Here is a 6,330-nt window from a genome sequence, read left to right as displayed (position 1 = left end):
TAGTGTCCTGGCAGCTCCCACTTGGGACAGGGGTTGGTTGGAGTCCTGCAGCTAGAAGTTTTATGGTGTTTGGAATTCACTCTCTTCATGGATGTTCCCATGGCCAAAAACAATGATCACATCATGGGAGAAATTTAAAAATACCAACATTTCCCAGTCCCCAAATTGGGATTTTTTAGTTTTTTTATGTTTTTTTTAATGAACCAAACAGTCCCCAAATATTTCATTTTGACCTTATCAGTTTTGTCTGGGCTTCATCACAGCAGTTGGCAATCTAGAGCCCATGGCCCCATTGTATCCCCCCTGTGGAGGAAGGTCTTTGGCTGCTTTTGGTAACAGAGGCCTTCTCTGACCCTGCGCGGTGCTGTACTGCAGCTGGGCAGCAAAAAGAAGCAGCACTGGGGAAAAGTGGTAGTAGTCACCTGGTTTTGGTATCAGCCTAGTTTTCCCCTGAGCTGGTCAGTCTGGCCTAAAAGTGGAAAATGTTGGTGATCTCCCTCCTTATCATATTGATGTGTCCATTACATAGAGTTACAGAGACATCCCATGAGCCCTCCTTGCAACCTTCAAGAAAAAGGGTGTTTTGTCTTCCCAATGTGGAACCAGCAGTTTCTGATGGCATCTCTGATTGGGAATCTCCTTGATAGCACAGTTATCATTCTTGACCACCGTCTCCACAGCCCCATGCACTTCTTCCTGATGAATCTTTCTATCCCAGATCTTGGAACGATCTGTGTCACCACCTCGAAATCCTTAGCCAATTCTCTGCTGAACACCAGGTCCTTGTTCTGTGTGGATGTGTCGTCCAAGTCCTTTTCTTCCTTGCAGCTGACTTCCCTTTCCTCAGCATCTTGACATATGATTGGTACACTGTCATCTGCACAACACTGCGCTATGAGACGATCATGAACTGGAAAACTTGCATCTAAATGGAAACCAGTGCATGGATTTGTGGTTTTCTATTCTGTGCCCTGCACACTGGTAACGTCTTTAGTGGATCTTTCCACCAAGCTAATATCATCAACCGGTTCTTCTGTGAAATCCCTCAGCTAATCAAGCTCGCTTCCTCTGACTTGTACCTTACACAGCTGGCGATAATTGCTGTTTGTGTTTGCATAATTTTAGACCTGTTTTGTTTTCATAATTGTATCATACAGTCAGATTTTCTACACAGTGCCCATCTGAGCAAGGACAGGACAAAGACTTCTCATCTTCCTTCTTCACCTTATTCTCTCCTTGCTTATTAGCATGGGTACCTGTCCCTATATGAAACCTAGCTCCAGCTCCCCATCAGCTCTTGACCTCATAGAAGCCATTCTCTGTTCTTTGCTGGATCCAATAATAAAGCCAGTTATGTACAGCATGAGGAACAAGGACCTTAAATGTGCCCCGTGGTTGCATCCCCTTCTGCTGCTGCCACTGTCCCCAACAGACCCAGGCAACGGGAGCCCCAGTGCTGGCCATGCCCCAATCCAGGTGCAGGCTCTGGCTCCACAGGGTGCCAGGTTCAGGAGGGAACAGCAGTAGTGGTGCACAGGTCCTTTCTTCCAGGATCTGCTCCCAGTCCAGGTGGGACACCTGCAGGGGAGTGCCGTGGAGACAGTGCCCGACAACTTGCAAAGAACATATTTCCATTGATTTTGTTGGTGTAATAAAAACATTGCATCTACCCAATAAACGTGCCTTTCAAAATGGCCAAAGTTTTGAAGTGTGGGATGTACGGTACCTGAGATATTGCAGACTTTTTAATTAGAGTGGCTTCCAAGACCTGTTCTAATTCAAATGCCACCCTCTTCCCCCTGCCCCAGAGCATGTGTAAAGATGCCCATATGCAGACATAGGGAACTGGAGATAGATCATGATCCCACCAGTTGTCTTGAGAGACCAGAACAGTCCATGACTTTTACACCTGAGGTCTCCATTCATGCTCTATTTCTGTGTGAATGATACAGATAACTTGACGTGCAATGAGGCTGACTGGCTCAGGGATGAAGGCTGGAGCAACTCTTTTCATACCTGGCTTACCTTTTCATACCCAGCCCATGTGAACAGTGGCAAAGCAGCTGCCCCTGCTCACGTCCGTTCGAAGAACTGTGATTGCTATTCTCCTAAAGCAAGCCCATAGACAAGGAATGACAGGACCCACAAAACATGCCACCCATCTGAACTCTTCTCAGCTGATAACCCTCACCCTCCCACCCCAAAACGCACACACACACACGCACACCCCCCCCAGCCTCAGCTGAGACTATGAACTGAATACATTCTCTCAGCCCCTGTGTCTGAGCTTTCTCATCCAACATCTTAGATAGACTGCCACTGTGTAGAGGTCCTCATCTCAACTCCTCCAGAGGCTCTCTGCTTATTCTATCAAGCGTTTGGCCTAGGTCTTTATTGCTAGTCAGAGCTAAGGAATCAGGGATTAAGGAACTGGAAACTGGGGATAAGAAACTGGAAAAAAGGGACTGGGAGCTGGGAATAAGGAAATGAAAGAGGATGAGGAAGGGAAAATAAGGGACTGGAAACTGGGATGAGGAACTGGGAGTTTAAATCTCACTATTTCCTTGCTTTAAGGCAGTTCATGGGCTAAATTTTGGAACTCTGGACTCTAAAACCAATCATTATTCAAACCTAAAACCTAGTCAGATCATTGTACTCAGTCACAAGTTGTCCCTCATAAGTCACAGGGTCTGCCTACACATGCAATTAATGCTATTTGGGTTTACTGCTCAGTAATGTCCTGTGCGAATGAGCCAGGCCTGGGATGTTGTCTACACCTGCATCCATTTGGAAGAGATCTCTTCCTTACAGGAGTAGCCTGCTCCTTATGGGAGTGGGCTATTGCTTTGCTCAACTTGGCCACACACACCAGCCTGAGCTACGTCATCCCTGTCTTTGGGGTGGTGAAGGCAACTGCTGAGGAGGCTGTCCTGGAGGTCTGTGGTGTCCTCCAGGACATCCTTGTAACAGGGCTGAGCCCTGATACTACGGGTGTGAGAGCGCCTGAACAGCCCCACACCCATGAGGACTTATCCCAAGCCCTGCCCTTGAGGTCTGTCCTGTGTCACAAGGGTCTAAAATACAGCAGGGAGGCACGAGACATGGCAGTACATGGCTCGTTGGTCTAGGGGCATGATTCCTGCTTTGGGTGCAGGAGGTCCCGGGTTCAACTCCCGGATGAGCCCTGCTTAGCCCCTTTGGTGTGCTGAGTGGTCCCTTTTATCCAGCTGCAGAGGCAGGTGGGGCCATTTCCAGTTGTTGCTGGACAGGATTATCTCACAAAGCCACCAATCGGTCCCTCCATGAGGAACTGGGAGCTGGGAATAAGATACTGGGACTGAGGAACGGGGATTCAGGGACTGGGAAGTGGGGAGAAGGAACCAAGTGGAGGCTCGTGTGTGTAATGCAGCGCTGGGGTGGCGATGCGGGGCAGCTGCGGGTCCCCGGGGCTGGCAGCGCTGCAGGGGAGCAGGGATCGCCCACCCAGCAAAGCCTCCTCCTCCTTGCCCATCTCCTTGGCTCCCCAAGCCGGTGGGGAACAGTGGGCATCGTGGCATCAAGCAGGGCCATGTGGGTTTTCAGAAGGCAGGGCCTGGTGCAAGTACACCCGTCTTGAGCTGGGGCCCTCGTTCCCACTTGGGTCGTTCCTGCCCACCCCAAGCCTGACCTCCCAGTGCATCTCTTGGGGCTACCGGCCACTGGCATTTTGCCTCCCCTTCAAGTCCTGCCTGGCTGCACAGGACCTTCTGGCCTTCTGCCCAAAGGGGAGAGCAACTCTTCAGAGCTTGCCATGGTGGGAAGAGCCACCAAGGAAAGACAGCTTGGAAGCCTGAGCTCGGACATCCGGCAGCGCTTCCATGGCACAAGAGGGGCCCGTGTCGCAGGGTCTGAAATGCAGCAGGGCAGGGTTAGCACTTATAGGTATTTGGCTCGTTGGTCTAGGGGCATGATTACCCCTTAGGGTGTGGGAGGTCCTGGGTTCAACTCCCAAACGAGCCCTGCTTAACACTGTGCCTGCACCACTTGTCCTTGGAGCCTGGTGTGCTGAGCAGCGCTTTTATCTAGCTCCAGAGGCAGGTGAGGACATTTCCCTGGTGCAGCTGGTGCGTGGCCCAGAGCAGGGAGATTTAGACACCTCCTTGCTCCCCCCAAAATCATAGTATTGGGTGACGGTGGCCATCGAGGCATGAAGTTGGGCCATGGGGGTTTTCAGAAGGCAGTGCCTGCCACCGGGACAGGTGAGTACTTTGGTGCGGGTGAGGGAGCTGTCGTCTGGGAAGAATGTCCTTGAGCAAGGCGTCTTCAGGGCACAGTTCGGTTGGTGCAGAACCTGCGGTGTGGAGATGTGGCAGGCGGTACCTGTGCCAGGGGCTGGAGCCCAGTTGGAGGGGCTGTGTGCAAGCTCCACCACGCGGTGAAGCCGATAGAAATGCTTGGCTGCTACCATTTTCACTTGCTCGCTGGCCTGCTTGACGGTCTTGAGCCGAGAGGGATGCTCTTTCTTTCCTAGAAGCGGTGTCACTGAGCTGGTAGAGCATTGACTGCCCAGTTTGAAGTTCCCTGATTGAAGTCCTTCCTCTGGCAAGGTGTGTGGCCTTGTTACCTGGTGTGGTGTGTGAAGAGGAGAAGAGGGAAGGAGAAGAGGAGAAGCTTGTGAATTGGGCAAGGAGGCAGGAGGTCACAGCTTCTGCAGCCCGGCTCCCCGCTGCTGCCTGCCTGCTGTGGGCTTGGGCACGGGAGGCTGGTTCTCCGTTGCTGCATGCACACCAAGGGGGCAGGGGGAACCCGTGCCCGCCAGATCTGAGCGCAGGGCAGGTTGTGTCCTTGGGCGGGGGGGGTGGCAGCTCTCTGGCTCTGCACGCACTCCCCGGGAGGCAGGGGGGACCTGCACCCCCCCAGATCTATCGACATTGTGGGCACAGCCTGCGGGCTCAGGCTCCCACCCTGCTCCCCTACCCTGGGACCGCCGCAGCCCAGTGGGCACGACCCAGCGTGGCAGGGAACAGTGGGGCAGCCCCAGCCCCCGCCTTCCCCAACTACCCCTATCTCCCCTTCCCTCCCTATGGGGGCTCAATACCGCCCCTTCCTACACCCCCCATCAGGACCTGCTTTCTGGGCTGCCTGGGGCCATGTGCTTGTACCGCCCTCCTCCAGCTCCTTGCCAGCTCTGGGCAAATTTGAACTGTGCCAGCCTGCAGGGAGCTTATGGCAAAACTGCAAAATTCACGGGCTTCCATTTCTTTCCGAGGGAAATGGAAAACCCTGATCATCAGGCTCCTGTAGGGACACAAAGAAGCCAAACTGATGTCCTGACATAAACCCTGAATGACACTGCTGAAATTCCCATGATTTTAACCCCTAGAGGGGAGGCCCTGTGGCTTAGTTGGCTAAAGCGCCTGTCTAATAAACAGGTAGGTCCTGGGCTCAAATCCCAGCAAGGCCTGCTTTGTTACATTTGGCATGGCTCTGTAGCTCAGGGTGTAGGGGCTTGGGAGTTTAAATCTCACTATTTCCTTGCTTTAAGGCAGTTCATGGGATACGTTTTGGAACTCCTGACTCTAAAACCAATCATTATTCAAACATCAAACCTAGTCAGATCATTGTACTCAGTCACAAGTCGTCCCTCATAAGTCACAGGGTCTGTCTACACATGCAATTAATGCTATTTTGGTTTAGTGCTCAGTAATGTCCTGTGCAATGAGCCAGCCCTGGGATGTTGTCTACACATGCATCCATTTGGAAGAGATCTCTTCCTTATGGGAGTAGCCTGCTCCTTATGGGAGTGGGCTATTGCTTTGCTCAATTTGGCCACACGCACCAGCCTGAGCTACGTCATCCCTGTCTTTGGGGAAGTGAAGGCAACTGCTGAGGAGGCTGTCCTGGAGGTCTGTGGTGTCCTCCAGGACATCCTTGTAACAGGGCTGAGCCCTGATACTACGGGTGAGAGAGAGCCTGAACAGCCCCACACCCGTGAGGACTTATCCCAAGCCCTGCCCTTGAGGTCTGCCCTGTGTCACAAGGGTCTAAAATGCAGCAGGGCAGGGATGAGTTATGTTAGTACATGGCTCGTTGGTCTAGAGGCATGATTCCTGCTTTGGGTGCAGGAGGTCCCGGGTTCAACTCCCGGACGAGCCCTGCTTAGCCCCCTCGGTATGCTGAGCCCTTTTATCCAGCTGCAGAGGCAGGTGGGGCCATTTCCAGTTGCTGCTGGACAGGATTATCTCCCAAAGTTACCAATCGGTCCCTCCATGAGAAACAGCTGTTGCCCAGCAAAACAAACAGCACGCACGCCTTCGTTAACGCAGCCGTGTTGGGTTCTCTTTCTCATTA

General features: G+C 52.5%; 2 non-coding genes across 2 annotated transcripts; both read left to right on the top strand.

Annotated features, from left to right (window-relative positions):
* The first annotated feature begins 3,113 nt into the window (after positions 1-3,113).
* TRNAP-UGG (transfer RNA proline (anticodon UGG)) lies at positions 3,114-3,185 on the top strand. The gene has a single exon. It is a non-coding gene; the product is annotated as a tRNA-Pro (tRNA).
* Positions 3,186-6,063: 2,878 nt separating this feature from the next.
* Positions 6,064-6,135, top strand: TRNAP-UGG (transfer RNA proline (anticodon UGG)). The gene has a single exon. It is a non-coding gene; the product is annotated as a tRNA-Pro (tRNA).
* The last annotated feature ends 195 nt before the right edge of the window (positions 6,136-6,330 follow it).

This window comes from Alligator mississippiensis, chromosome 7, assembly GCF_030867095.1.
Source record: "Alligator mississippiensis isolate rAllMis1 chromosome 7, rAllMis1, whole genome shotgun sequence".
NCBI classification, from domain to species: Eukaryota; Metazoa; Chordata; order Crocodylia; family Alligatoridae; genus Alligator; species Alligator mississippiensis.
The sequence above is the reverse complement of the archived record's forward strand: the minus strand, read 5'-3'. Positions and strand labels throughout refer to the sequence as shown.